This window comes from Rattus norvegicus, chromosome 19, assembly GCF_021556685.1.
Source record: "Rattus norvegicus strain SHRSP/BbbUtx chromosome 19, alternate assembly SHRSP_T2T, whole genome shotgun sequence".
NCBI classification, from domain to species: domain Eukaryota; kingdom Metazoa; phylum Chordata; class Mammalia; order Rodentia; family Muridae; genus Rattus; species Rattus norvegicus.
Window position 1 is genome coordinate 56370048 of NC_141552.1, and position 16365 is coordinate 56386412.

The following is a 16365-nucleotide window of genomic DNA, read 5'->3' on the forward strand; positions in this document are numbered from 1 at the left end:
AGACATGGGTGCTGTGAACCAAATTAGGGTCCTCTGTAGCAACAGGAAACCATCCCTATACTGAGCCAACTCTCTGGTCCATTTCCACTTCTTAAAGGGGTTAAACTTTGCCCATCTCCACACTTCTGTTCTTGATACTCCTTCTGCCTAGAAAGATAGTGCCAGATTTCCCAAAGGTCATATGAGATCATATGAAATGGTCATATCGAGTCTTCATATAAACACAAACTTGAAGGACTGACCATGATGATACTGTCTGCGACCCAACCAAATAGATTTATTCTCCACAATAGCACTCGCCCACCCTTTATAACTGTAGTATAAAATAAAAATCAAATTCCTAATTTTTCTTTGTTTACTAAACACTGAATAGACTAAACTTTTATGAAAGCAAATAATCAGGCCACAAGCACACTATAGCGGCACAGCATACTATAGCCACAGCATGTTATAAGGCCAAAAACATACTACAGTGGTACAGAATAATATAGCCACAGCATACTGTAGGGCCACAAACATGGGAAGATTTGGGCATTCCTGGTTCCCTCTACAATCTTACTTTTCTGAGGAAACATTTAAAGACAATTTCATGGATTTTTTGTGTGTGTTATTGTTTATCTAAATGATCAGCATGTCTAAATCACCATCTAGGGAATAAGAACAAAGCCATCGCAGGATGAGATCCATCACATTCACTGTCAGTGGACACACAGGGGAATAGCGTGTCATCATCAGGCCTCGCAGAGTAAACAGCCGCCACAGTGAAATAAGCAATTTCCTGAACCTGAAAGGCAAGAGCCACTAAGCATATGTCTCTTTAAAAGAAATCAGTTTGTGAAGCCGCAAGTTAAACATCTATTTCAAAAGACAGCCACACGCTGGAGGAATTCCTTGTTTTTGCTAAACCATATGGGAACTGCTATAGCGACTCGAGAAGGCTGAGTTGCATAGCAAGAGAGATTGGACTAGGAAATTGACCTGTTTTCCTTGTCATCTCCTTTGCTTTCAGTGTCTGCTCTCTCCTGTGTATGCAGCACTAAACTTCTTCTTCCAGTGTCTCCGGTGGATTCAAGTTGTGATGATCCCTTGTCTGTCATATATACATATGTGGATATATAATATGTCATATAATAGGATAAACAATATATAATATATATTGTGTTGGTTACTTTTCTATTACTTGACCAAAACACCAGGGCCAAGGCAACTTGCAAAATGAAGCATTTAATTGGTCTTGGATCCAGAGGGTTAGAATGTATGACTGTGGAGAGAAAGCATATCAGTAGACAGCTGAGAGCTCATATCTCAAACCACAGTCAAGAACTAGAGAGAGGACACTGAGAATGGTGGGAGCATTTGGAACCTCAAAATATCCCCCACACCCTCCAGTGACACTGCCTCCAAACAAGGCCATGCCCCATAATCCTTCACAAACAGTTCTACTAACTGGGGACCAAGTGTTCAAATACATGAGCCTAATGGGGTCATTCTCATGTAAGCCCCCATGTATTATTACTACTCTGTGTGTGTGTGTGTGTGTGTGTGTGTGAGAGAGAGAGAGAGAGAGAGAGAGAGCATGTGTATGTGCTCATGTGAGTGTGTGCATATATGTGTGTGTACCTGTGCACATGTAACAAACATGTGTGTGTATATACACACATAATGGCAATTTGTGAACTGCAGTTTTTTCTTTCACCCAATCTATTGTAAACTCTTTGACAAAGTTGATTGGTTATTGTCAAATACCTTAACAACTATAACTGATATGTCTTTGGTTATCATAAAATGCCTCGCCAATTATGCCAGACAATTCTCTTGATTATATAAATACTATCAAAACCATTTAGCCATTCATTTATATGATTTTTTTTCTAAATACATGAAATGAATTTAAGCCATCTGGTACCATTTTTATGCTTTAGAAACAAGTTATGGGAACTGTAAGAAGGCTCAGAGGTTAAGAACACTTATTCCTCTATTCAGCAACCACATCTGGTTCCTCAAGTCCATCTCCAAGGAATCTAAGCCTCTGTTCTGAACTCTTGAGGCACCCCTACACATACACACATGAATATGTAAGCAAATAATATCTACAATGAAGTGATTAAGTCTAGATATGCACACATCTCATATCAGTCTAAGAATGCCACCTTTAATTCTTTTCAACTGAAAGATTCAGGCACCCAGAAATCTGATCTATCCCCAATAGAAGGTATTAAAAAATTATGTGTGTACTTGGAATGCTAAAATGGCAAGAACTAAATCTGCACTTTGAGAACCACGTTTACACAGACATACCCATCATAGCGACAGGCTCAGATCCTCTTTAATTCTAGCACACAGACTAAGATGAGTAAATTTCAGACAGCCCTGTGAGTCACCGTCTGAACGTGATTTATGGGATGTGAATTGCTCTCCTGGAGTGACTAATGCAAGGAGCCAAAGGAATCCAAATTCTGCTGCAGGGTCTCAGCTGAAATGCCGGCTTGCAGATCTATCTCTGACGGGTAATATGATTGATGCTTCTGTGTGATGCCCATCCTAGTGGTCTGGAGAGTAATTGGGCAACTGTTGATGAGATGTTCATACTTCAACAAGGAAAAAATGCTCAACTGCTTCCTCACTGGTGATTTTACACGGACAGTGTAACCTTAGGGACTTGGTATTGTCTTTAGACAACACATTGGTGTGTGTCCTCGCATCCCATTTTGTGGAAAACATCAAATTGAGTCGATTTCCCTTAAATTGTCAACTAGGATTTCTATCCACAAGGAAATCCTGTCCTTTGTTTATCTGAGTATTTTTAATCCCTAAATGGTAGCTGCAATATAGCTATATCATAAGGAAAAGTGTATACAGTGTATCGTTTAAATAGATTATTATAAATTATATGTATGTGCTATTTACCTACATTAAACAAAACCTAGTGCAACAAATAATTATAACCCATAAACCAAAAATTGAGATAATATGAAATAATTTCCTATGAATTCATTCAACAGAATTCATACAAAGAAGAAAAGTAAATGATTACCACATGAAGTTTGACTCAAAACCAAAACATTCGTATCAAATGCCTGTGCAATGAGCATGTGCATGTGTGTGTGTGTGTGTGTGTGTGTTTGTGTGTTTGTGCATGTGCCTGAGCATGTGAGCATATGTATGCACATGCATGTGTGCTTGTGGGTGTATTTGTGCATGAATGTGTGTGTTGGCCATGAGGACTATGTGGGAACCAGAGGACAGTCTGTGGACTCAGATGTTCAGATGGCAGGTACCTTCATCAGCTGAGAATCTTGCTGGCCTTATATCTAAGGATTTAGATATTCTCAAGACTTGATAAGTTACACAGAAATCTGGAAGAACATAGAAGACTTCCATCGCCAACTTGGCCCAAATGGCATCTATTGAAAAGTATGCCAAATATGGCATCAAACCTCATTCTCAAGTGTAAATATCTGCATAGAAAATTCCAGAAATCTACACGAATGTCTCCTGAAACTCTATGTAAATTTAGTATACAGAAATGAATGACATTTGCACGTAGCAGCAGCTACCAAAAATTAAAATTAAAAGCAGTATCACTTACGATGATGTCAAAATATGTAATTAGCAATATAACTAACATATTTCATTAAAAGAAAAATTGAAGTATAACTGATCCTGCTTCGCCTCCATTAGCATATTTATATTTTTAAAATTGTGTGTGTCACACACACACACACACACACACACACACACACACACACTATACCTATGGAGGTCAGAGGAGGGCCTCGAATCCCCTGGAGCTGGAGTTACAGATGACTGTGAGCTGTTTAACCTGGGTGCTAGGAATCAAGCTCAGATCCTCTGAAAGAAGAGTTCATGCTATTAACTGCTGTGCCATCTCTCTAGCCCCAAGAATATCTAGAGCTTAAGACCTGCAATTGTGAGCATCAATGGGGATGAGGTACAGCAGGAGTTCTTGGCTGCTCTTGCTATAAAATTGTGCAGTCAATTTGGAATGCTGGGGCCTTCCTTAATAGTGACTCATGGCCTCCTCCGTCTTTCACCGCTATTTATGTGTTACAGTTATGTTCACTGTCACGGATGGTTGTTACTGATCCATTCAGAACAGAGAAATCATTGTGTTCAGTCTCGTATGTACCAAGAATTTTACCAAGTACACCTGTGTGCTTCCAACCCAATGTTGGAACACAGATAGCCCTAGCTATGCTTACTAAGTCAAAAATAAAACTAATAGCCGTGAAGCTTGGAAAGGGTCTTGTATGGATACGGGGGCTTGGTAGAGATAGGAGAGAGGTAATGGAGTCAGGGAAAGAAAACAAAAACACACGGTGTCCAAATATGAAATTGTCCAGTAATAAAGCCAATCAATGAAAACGATTTTTTCAAAAGTGAAATTTGCATCCACATACTGAGAGCGTATCTGAATAAAATGTTTATTCATGAGCATTGGTACAACAGACACTTTATGTAAAATAGACCCTGAATGGAAAACAACTGAAATATTGATCAGTTGGTCAGTGTATGAACACATTCCATAAAGCCAGACAACAGCTGTGAAAAAAAATGAACTACTGATGAGCGCAACACAGATGCCTACACTGGATCTGCACAAGAATGGGCTGAGGAACTACCTAAAGACTATACATGGACTGACCCTGGACTCTGACCTCATAGGTAGCAATGAATATCCTAGTAAGAGCACCAGTGGAAGGGGAAGCCCTGGGTCCTGCTAAGACTGAACCCCCAGTGAACTAGATTGTTGGGGGAAGGGCGACAAGGGGGGAGGATGGGGAGGGGAACACCCATAAAGAAGGGGAGGGGGAGGGGGATGTTTGCCCGGAAACTGGGAAAGGGAATAACACTCAAAATGTATATAAGAAATACTCAAGTTAATAAAAAAAAATCTAAAAAAAAAAAAAAAAGAATGGGCTGAGGAACAGTATGACCTGGATGGAGACAGGGTCTGGTGGGCCTCATCCCCCCCGATGAACTACTTGCTGATGACAGACTGAAGGAGATGGCGAGTCCTTGCCTTCAGCTGTGTGCACACTGGGAATGCCACCAGGCTCCAGTGGGCGGTCTCACTGGTCCAGGTTAAAGTAGGTGGGTCACAAAACAAAGTTCAGAGTCACAACTCTTAGAAGAGGAGACTGGAAGAGACAGGTGTATGGTGATAGGAATGAAGGGAGATAAGAGAAAGTATTATGTATGTGTGGGGGGTAATAATCAGAATACATTATATACATACATGAAATTGTTAATAAAAATACTATAAAATGTGGTGGGCACTGGAGAGTGCCCGCAATTAGGGGAACTTGCTGCTCTTCCAGGAGATCTAAATTTGTTTCTCACAAGTCACATGTTGATTACAACCATCAATAACTCCACTTACAGAAGATCTAATTCTTTACTTCTAGCCTCTGTTCACCCGACAGTCAACCCATATGGTACAGACAGACAGACACACACACACACACACACACACACACACACACACACACACACACACAGGCAAAGCACTCATGTGCCTAAAAGATATTTAAAAATAAATGAATCTAATGAAGAATAGTATATATAGAAGCTAGACCCTCCTTCCACACACACATATACAACACACAACGACATAATCATGAGACCACTTGGATAAAATTCTGTAATCTGCAGTCTATTGTCAGAGCAAGCCCATCAGGATTTGGCTATGGAGAGAGGGATGAACAAATGAGATGGGACCTTGATAGGAATATTTTTAATGAGCATGAAAGTACAGAGAAGCGTGTGTAGGGGTTTCTCGGCCATGGTGACAGGGTCATGGACATTCCTGTAACTCAGGGTTATCAGATTAGAGATTTTCAGTTTGCACAGTTTAGCGCACCTCAAAATTCACCCACCGAAGTTGTTTCTAGAAGCCTAAGAAGAGCGTTGACAGCCAAGCTGGTAGAAATTTATAGCCCTTGCAGTATATGTTAGGGAAAAAGTAGCATGTTTGCCCCAGATGATTAATAAACTCCATTTCTGAAATGTGATTAAAGGCAGGTCCTGCCCATGGGCACTTCAGAGCTCTCCTCTGTTTTGAAATGAGCTGGGTGGCTTTACATCCAGCAAACACACAAGCCAGAGTTCAGAAGGGAATAGGGTCTTAGCAGAGCCAGCAGCCTGTCTGGTTTCTAACACTCCGTGTAATCGATCAGAGATGAGACTAAGACGTTATGACACCTGTCACTGAGTTCCACCTAAACTGGCTTGTGCATGCCATGCACAGGGGAGGAGTTATTGGAATCATATCCTGTGGATCCATCTTCCTAGATCAGAGGAACCCAGTCATTCGGCTCAGCCAACTTTCAGATATATTCCTAGACTGAATACTGATTCACAGATCAGCTGTGTGTCTTTAAGAAAGTTGCTTCGCCTCTCTGAACCTTGGCTTCCTCCTCTGTAACCGTGGATACAATACTCTTCTATCCTTGTCCTTTGGCCAGCATGAGAGATCTATCCTCCTTCGCTCGTGTCCATCAGAGCACATCATGTTGTAAAGATTCCCACGGGAAACCCTGTCTATCAAAACCACATCACCCAGCAGCTGCCACATGTTTCAGTTTCACAGGACAAACTCCTTCAGGTTGTCAATATTTGTCTCTGTCTTCTCCTCCCATCATCTCTGCTGTGTTCCCTCCAACCAGACTGCTAACCTTCATGATCAAACTGCAGCTACCAGTAACCCAGGATCCAGAATAAAAATGTTTTTTAACGCATTCCCCTTTGGGCACTTGTAGCCTAAAAACAGCTTTCAGTTTTTCACTTGGTTTTATAAAAATACCCATGACCCAGTTGGACCTCAAGTCCCTCACACAGATAGTCCCAGGAGAGTAATGAAGACTATTCTAGGAAATTATTAAATGAGGTTTAAATTTTGACCAGTTTCTCTATCAAAGTGCTTCTCAGAACCTTTAACTCAAAGCAAGTCATCGAGAATGACGTGGGACACATGTAGCTCTTTCTAGAGTTTCCTGATGAGTAACTTTTACAAGATTTCTGTTGTATACAGTTTGGGATTATTTAATGGATTATTAGTGATAACCCTGGAAGGTTGTTATAATTAATTAAGGCAACTGAGCCACTTGCTTAAGTTAATTCGTTAGAAAATTAAAACCCGGGGCTTTTTGTGGATTAGATAGTTGCCCAGAGAGAAAAAAGTTACTAGTTCTTGCTTTCTCTTCTGTCTAAATCAAGTCTGATGACTCATCATTACCCACGACAATCATTGTTTTGTTATTTGCACAACACAATTCTCTTTATAAAAAGTTCTTATTGGTATATTCATCGCACATTGTGTCTGATTTTGTGAAGACAATTTCTTTCAGGGATATCATATACTTCGATAATATACTTTGATATTTTTACCCTCTTACTCTTAGTACTTTCTTCATTTTCCTTCTAACAGTCTCCTTCACTCGTGTGTGTGTGTGTGTGTGTGTGTGTGTGTGTATGAGTCTATGTGTGTGTACATGCATGTATATGTATATGCATGTGTAAATGGTTTCTCTCTAAAATATATATGGTTTATAATTTAGTGTTAAAATGATGTTTATCTTCTTGAGCTTGATCATCTTGCTTCATCTGGTGACTCTACTAAGATTTCTTGTGAAAACTTCCTAGAAAACTGTTCTTCATTTAAATCCACTTCAGAATGAACTATGTGTTCTGTGTCACTCATGGTAACTAGCCACAAAGTAAAGGTTCCTATTTTTCCTTTCTTGGGAGATCCTCCTGTCTGCTCTATTTCCTTACTCTTTACCTAAGTTGGGTGGTTATATAGATTGTAGCATTCCTATTAAAGGCTTGAAAGTTAATATCCAATATAAAAGGAAACATACTATGTTGTCTTTTGGGGTCTGGCGTAGGTCATTCAGACTGATTTTTTTTCTAGGCCCATTCATTTACCTGCATGTTTAATATTTTTAATAGGGGAATAATACTCCATTGTACAAATTACCATATTTTCATTATCCATTTATCTTCCGATAGATATCTAAGCTGTTATCAATTTCTAGCTATTATGAGTCAAGCAGAAATAGACACGAAGGGGCAAGTGTTTCTGTAGTAGGGTGCAGAGTCTTTTCGTGTATGCCCAAGAGTGGAGCTGGAACTTGAAATATATCTATTTTCAGCTTCCTGTGGAACCACCACACCGATTTCCATGGAGTTGGCACATCAGCCAGGGAGGAGTGTTCCCCTTACTCCACATCTTTGCCCGCATGAGCTATCACTTGTTTTATTGATCTTTGATATTCTGGCTGCTGAAAGATGAAATCTCAAAGTTGTTTTGTCTGCATTTCCCTGATGACGAAGGATTTTGAATATTTCTTTGGTTCTCATCCCACTTGTGTTTCATCTGTTGGTAACTCTGTTTAGTTCTATACCTCATTTTTAAACTGGGTCTTTCTTTTCTTTTCCTTTCTTTTCTTTTCTTTTCTTTTCTTTTTTCTTTTCTTCTCTTGATGCCCAGGTTTTGTTTCTGGTTGGTTGTTGGTTTTGAAGATTTGTTGTTCTTGTTGTTCTTTCTGTGTTTCCGATATTAACCCTATATTGGATGTAGAATTTGTAAAGCTCCTCTCTCATTCTGTAGACTGTCACTTTGAATGACAAGGCAGTGCCCTTGGCCATACAGAAGCTTTTCAGTTCCATGAGGTACCATTTGCTAATCATTGCTCTTCGTGCCCATGCTATCAGCTTCCTGCTCAGAACGTCTTTTCCTTTACAAGTGAGTTTGAGATTATTCTCAACTTTCTCTTCAACCAGATTAAAGATACCTGTTCTTTCGTTAAGGTCCTTGGTCTGTTTTGGATTGAGTTATGTGCAGGTTGATAAATTTGGATTGATTTGACTTTCACATGCAGCCATCCAACTTGACCAGTAACATTTGTTAAAGACACTGTCATTTTATTCTCAGTGTAGACTTTTTTACTTCTTTACGAAAACTCGGGCGTCCATGGGTGGATGGATATATGTCTGCATCTCCAACTTAAGTTCATGACCAATGTTTCTGTTTTAGGCCAACACTACGCTGTTTGCAGCACTATAGCTCTGTATGGCAACTCGAAGTCAGGGTTGGTGATACCCTTCTGCAGCTCTTTTATTATTCAAGATCGTTTTCACTGGGTTGTTTGTGATTCTATATAAAGCTGATGAGTACCCTTTCAATTTATGCAAATAATTTGTTGGTATTTTGACAGGGATTGAATCTGCAGATTGCTTTTTATATGATAACCATGATATTAACCTTACCTATCCATGAGCAAGGAAGATATATAAATTTTCTGATGTCTTCTTTATTTCTTTCTTCGATGGGTTGAAGTTTTTATCACACAAGTCTTTCACTTGCTTGTTTATAATTACCCTAAGCTACTTTTGATGCTACTGTGAAAGGTATTATTTCCCTAATTTCTTTCTCAGTCCATTTGTCATCTGTATATAGGAGGGCTACTGAATTTTGGGAATTAGTTTCATATCCTGCTACTTTGCTAAAAGTGTTTTTCAGCTGTAGAAGTTTCCAGTGGATTTTTGGGGGTATCTTTTATGTATAAAGCCCAATCATCTTCAAATAAAGATATTTTGGCTTCTTGCAAGAAGCACTACAATGAAGAAACTGGTTAAGTTTTAAACTATATTTAGCCATCCTCAGAATATTCTTGTTTTCTGGGAAATAATTGTTTGAGGGGTTTTGGATCAAAGTCCTGAAGATGGCATAATTTTATTCCTCATGGCTCAATGAAACCTCATTGTGTGCAAGTCATAGTTTATCTTCAATGCATCTATTGGTGGGCATTTAAGCTCAATCCATAATATGGCTTTATGAACAATGTCTCGATGAGCATGGATATGCAGGTGTCTCTACTATGAGCTGGCTCAAATTTCTTTTATGTTTACACAGAAATAGTGTATAACTGGGTCAAATATTAGCTTTAATTTTTTATTTTTTATTTTTTATTTTTTTTCTGGAGCTGGGGACCGAACCCAGGGCCTTGCGCTTGCTAGGCAAGCGCTCTACCGCTGAGCTAAATCCCCAAACCCAATTTTTTATTTTTTAAAGAAACCTCATACTGATTTTCTGTAGCAGCCAGATCGATTTATATTTCTGCCTACAGTGTGCAAGAGTTAAAAGGCAGAAACCTCCCACAATTATTACAAAGTAAAGTTCTATGGAGTCTTTATGCATGGTGAGTGGATGGTTGTCAAAGGAGGACAGAGAGTAAACAGACTTCTAAAAGCAAATAAAATGAGGTAGGACTTCTTACCCGACTGCATGACTGTCTACAAGAGTGAGCCAAGCACCCGCAGTGTGGATAAATGACCAGGATGATAAACCAAGCCCGAGATAAATGAGGAGAAGATACGACCTCTGATTAGCAAAGTTAAATTGAGGGAATAATGGTGTCCTGTGTGAACACTGCTTCCTGGGACTTTTGAAAGGATGTTGCATATGCAAATCCCCCCAAAAAATGCTTTGAAAACTAAACCACGGCTGTAGAAAAAAAAGTCTTGCAAATTAAACACTTCATCTGGAAAAGAGCAAACATCAAAACTCCACACAAAGCAAGGCTAGCTCTCCGCAGCACAAAGAGGGAGAGTTAGTGTGGGGGAAATGACAAGAGAGACAGAAAATTGTTTCAAATGGCTCACCCTTCCACTAATGGGAGTTCTAGAAAGAAGAACAAAGGCGACGAGGAAATGAAGGTTGGGACATTTATAAGACTGAAATGAGACATGAATAGTCAGATTGGAAAAGGCCTATTAAGCAGGGCAAAAAACCCATTCATTGATACAGTCTTGTCACAGTTCAGAGAATGGAAAGATGCTAAAAACCATCAAAATTGAAGGGTGGCCACAGGGACTGAAGATCTCCTAGGTATAAGTTTCATCATCATCACCACTGGCTGCGAGGACACAAAAATACTTCCTTAATATCCTCAAGAAAAAATTATTTGCAGCATAATAGTTTATACCAACAGCAGCAAGTACAGTGAACTAAAGATGTTTTCAGCTCCATAGGGATGTAGAAAATCGATCTCTCTTCACACATCCTAAAACACTATGTGGAGCCTGCAGGTTGCCATACACACATTCATAAACATTCATACACACACAGATATACACACATGCACACACACACACACACACACACATGTACACACACATGCATGTACAAAAATTCACACAAACACTTATACAGGCATACAAACACATGCACACACATATACACATGCACACACACTCAAAAATGCATGCATATACTCATGTATATACATATGGACACACAAACATGCACATGCATGCATTCATGTACATACATGTATGCATGTATGTATGACTGCACACCCCCATCATATGCATGTGTTCACACATATACACAGGCACACAGATGCATACCCACACCACAAACACATACTTACACAATGCACACAAACGAACACATATAAATATGTCTGCACATGTATGCACATACATATACATGCATGCACACACATGTATACACATGCACGCATATGCATGCATGTACACACTCACACACATAGAAGTTATTATTATGAGGAAGTGATGCCAACTTCAGAGTTTACAGATAGGAAACAAGAAGACATCCACCTAGATAGAATCAAGCCGAACCCGAGGGCTGTGGTAAGAAGGAGCCTGAGGGGGAAAGTGGGTAATTTCAGTAGAGAGAAGAGATGAAAGGCGAAGATTCTTTGTGCTTTGGTAAATAAGCCATGTGTTTGTATTTCTTAAGAAAAGGTCAGTAGGAATTTCTGGAAGAGAATACATTGCTCAGACAAAGAGTCAACAAAACATATGATTTTTTTTTTTTTAATGATGAGAGGAAGAGACAGATGCCTTTGATCTTGATCTTAAGCAGTCTGTGCTCTGAGTGGTGCCAGGGTCATAAATTGGATTCTTTGAGAAGAAAACTAAACGCAAACATTTTAATTAGCTCGCATTGAACAGCATTTGCATAATCCTAATAGCATAAATGGCATTTATTGATTGGTAATGCTTAGAATCTGCCAATAGACAAACCACGGATGATGAACGCAGTCGCAAAATAGGCTTCGCAGTGCCATCAACAAAGGGAATGTATGAGTAGAAGATGCAGGGTGTAAGGGAGGGGTGGCTACGGATGGTTAGAAGCCGTGTCTCCATCTTCCCCACCCTGAGTCTGCTGAAACGCATATGTAGAGTGAACGGGACAACTAGAAACAGAAAGACAATATTATGTCCTACTGGGGACCTGGAGGAAGGGAGGAGCTACTGCTTTTTATGAGTCTCGTATAGTTTCTGGTTTATGGTTGGTTTTGTTTCTCAGGGATGCCATAATAAACTGCCCCGGACTCTGAGATTTTGAACAGCAGAAGGCACACAGTTCTGCAGGGAGGAGTCCAGAGTCCAGACCTTAGAAGGCTGATGTATTTTAGAAGTGTGAATAGAGGCTGCATCATTTCTGGCTGCATCAATTGATTAGCTTCCTGTCAATTGATTTTTTTTAAAAAAACCTTAGTAACTTTTGGCTTGTTTCTGCATTGTCTCAATCTTCTTTTGACTGTCCCTAGTATTGTTTACATGTATGTGCATGTTACACACATGCACTTCAACTTTCCTCTTTATTCAAAACTATCAATTGCATTGGAAGTAGGATCCACCCTCACGTACTGACTTTTTCTTCAGTGCCTGTAGTTCCAGGCCACCGGAATGACTCGGTAGGAAGAGAGCTTGCGATAATGCCGGACCACCTAAGTTTGATTCCTGGGACCCACACGGTAGAAGAGAACAACTGAGTCCCCAAACATATATCCTGATCTTTATCCACATGCCATGACATGTGGGTCTCCTCCTTCCCACTATAAATAAACAGATGTGATTTCAAAACTAAACTATACTTTTAAAAAGCCTTTCACCACATAAAGTTACCTTCTAAGGTTCTAGGTCAGCAGCTCTGAACCTGGATTGGTACTCATTTAGGAGGTCGAAGGACCTTTTCACAGGGGTTGCCTAAGACCATCGGAAAACACAAATATTTACGTTATGATTCATGACAGCAGCAAAGTTATACTTATGCAGTAACAATAAGAATAATTTTATAGTTGAGGGTCACCACAAATTGAAGAACTATATTAAAGGGCCGTGGTATTGGGAAGGTTGAGAACTGCTGTTGTATGTAGACATACATCTGTGTATTTGGGGAGGGGAGGATGCCTATTTCATTGCCTGTTCTACCGATCTACCATAGATATTACATGCAAATATGAGTTTATATGAGTATTTGTATATGGAGAATGCTTTTTAAAATTTCTTGTTAAAATTATATGTGTGTGTGGGTGTGTGTATGTATATATTTTTCTGTGTGAGGATATGTGCTTGTGAGCTTATAAACTGGAGCTACATGTGGGCTCTGGGAACTGAACTCAGGTCTTCTGCAAATGCGGCACTGGCCCTCAACCATTGAACCATCCCTCTAGCCCAGAGTATATTCACCGTGTGCTGCTAAGTGGTTTTCACAATGTATTTTAGAAGCATGTAAGTTCACTGGAATTTACTTAATTTTCTTACGCAAAACCTTAGGAGACTAAAGGCTGATGAAGGAAGCAGCCAGAGAGATACCCATATCCAGTGCCTTTGTGTTAGCTGTTGTGCAAAGAGTGGTCTACTGTGTAGTTGGAAAAAAAATCTTCAAGTAAAGATTGATGCCAGTCATTAATTTAGCATCAAAAAAGATTCTCTGTATTTATAATAGGACATGCTTCCTTTTATTGACTAATTAAGAAATATATGATTCATTTTATCTCCCATTCTGCCTTCCCTGGCAGAAAAAGAATTGTCCTGCTACACTTCATAGCAAATTACAGAAGCAATAACTGTGTGTTTGTTGGGAAACTGTCTATGGTCTCCTCTTAAAGCAAATGATTTTGATAATGTACCCCTGTTTAATATATTAGGATTTGATGGCACAAACCCAATGTGTTAAAATACGTAAATGTTCATCAAGAGACAGAGTGAGTGGGAGAGCCTCTGTAACAATAGGAATGAAAGTAACAGACAGGTTTAAAGAACAGGTTTAAAGGCTGTATCGGAACAGTTTTGTTAATGAATGGGAGAGCAAGTGGAAGATTTAATAAAAGATGAGTAGAAGGAGTTGGTCCACAAAGGGAGTGGGCACAGTTCTTCTCCAAGAGTTTTGTAAGAAGGGGAGGGTGTGGATGGAAGAACTTTAGACAGAGATGGGACAATGCTTGGAGATGTAAGCATGACAGAGTCGTTAATGGAGAAGGAGAATCCTCTTTAAAACATGGAGAAGAGCTTCACTGAAAGTGAGCAAAAAGACAGACAGGGAGAAAGAGTCATAGATTGTCACCAGGAGAGGGACAGAGAGGGTGGGGTAAGAAGGGAGAGGAACCTTGGATGCATCCTTAGAACATAGGGAAAGAGCTGACTGTTTATAACCTCTTAAGGGTGGCAGGAAGTTTCCTATCACATGATTTAGTTCCTCACAGAGCATGGGGCCCTGGTTAGTAGCGTAAATCAATGGCTGCTGTTATATCACAGCACAGATACCCGCAATTAACTCTCTGTTCCAGAGAGAGATGCAGAAAGCTGTGGCCTGATATCAGGCAAAGGCTCTGCATGTCAGATCCCTGAGACAGGGGCATTAGCAGCCTCAGTACTTGACAGCTGAGTGGGTACGAGGTAAGGGTTTGGGGAGGCCATCAAGGAGGCCAAAGGAGCCAGGTAGTGCAGGATTTTATAAGTCTTGATTTCAGTCTCAGCATGCACTTGCTCCTCATAGACTCTGTGTCCCTGCTGTGACTTAGATGTTGTTTGACCTTCCTGAAAGTCGGGTAGAAAATTAAACTCCAAAGCATCAGTGCTGAGACATTAGATCATAGTGAACCCAAACTCCAAGGGGATGACGTCATCCTCACAAGAGCATGGCGAGTAACGGAAGGAAGGCTCTTTTACCTCCTGCTTCTTCCTCTGCCAGTGTGGTCCCTCGTTGTGCACCTGTGTGTTCATTCTGCTGCTTCTCAGTCAGAGGATGCCGCAGGAGGCCCTTGTCAGAAACTGCGGGAACCAAACAGATACTGTCTCCATGATCTTAGAATTTCCCACCTCCAAAAGCCATAGCATTTCACTGACAAGTTTCTTCATAGTCTAGGCACCAATATCACCTTGTGGTCCAAGAGCCACTCATAATGAATACTTAAAGAAACTTTGTTTCCTCTTTACCGTCCCTACTTATACTACCTTTGTATCTAATAAGCTATAATGTGCACATGAATGTATGCTTTTATATATCCAAGTGGCTCTTAACCCCCAGAATGCATTTGGGTCATATATTATACTTTCCAGTGAGCAATTTCCTTAAGATCCAAGATGGACCAGGGCAATAGGTTCCTGATAACTTTAAATCTGAACTCTCAAATGATAAAAGTGGCAGAAAATGTTTAGAAGAAATGTATGGAGTTAAGAGAAATATTATAGGGCCTGACCGCAACCACTTTATTGGACAAAAGATTGTAAACCAGCTGTTTAATTGCTGCAGATTTCAATTCTACCATGTGTTAAGACAGGGCTGCAACTGCTATTCTATGCAGTTGTCCTAGAGAAAAGAAGAAGGCTAGGTCAAGCTTAGAAAAATGGAAACACATTAATGATTGTTGATGGTAGGAATGAACTTAGCATATGAAAATTACCAACACATTTATTGTCCTTAAATTTTAATTCAATATTTTCAAATTATGCTCTAGAGCAGTAAAATTATTACTTTGATTTGTAGTACATGTGCAAAGTAAGATTTTTATTTATGTATGACCCTAAATTAAAAACATAAACAATATGAATTCCTCCTTCCTTCTTCCCTCCCTCCCCTTCTCCCTGTCTCCCTCCCTTCCTACCTTGGATCTAACCTAGGGCCATGTTCATGTAGAATAATGCTCTAACATTGAGCTGCATTCCCAGCTAAAACATGTATTTATTGTATCATGTTAGAAGATTATATAGTCTCAGAGGTTGTTTGTATGCTCCATGAATACCATGTTTAAAGCTCACAAATGTATCTGCAGTTTTTCCCATTTTTGGTATTTTTATAAGGACAACCCCTTCAGGGGTCCCAGTTCACCTTTGCATCTACAATACCTTTACCACCAATAATATTGATACATTTTCATATTTCTAATATTCAGGCAAATCAAATGGGAATATTTCTAGTTGACCCAAGGAAAAGCTGCTTTTAATGTGTATTCAGCTATCAAATAAAAACCTTCAAACAATGGAATGACAGGTGTGCAGTCTGAGAACTGGAGGTAAACTTTT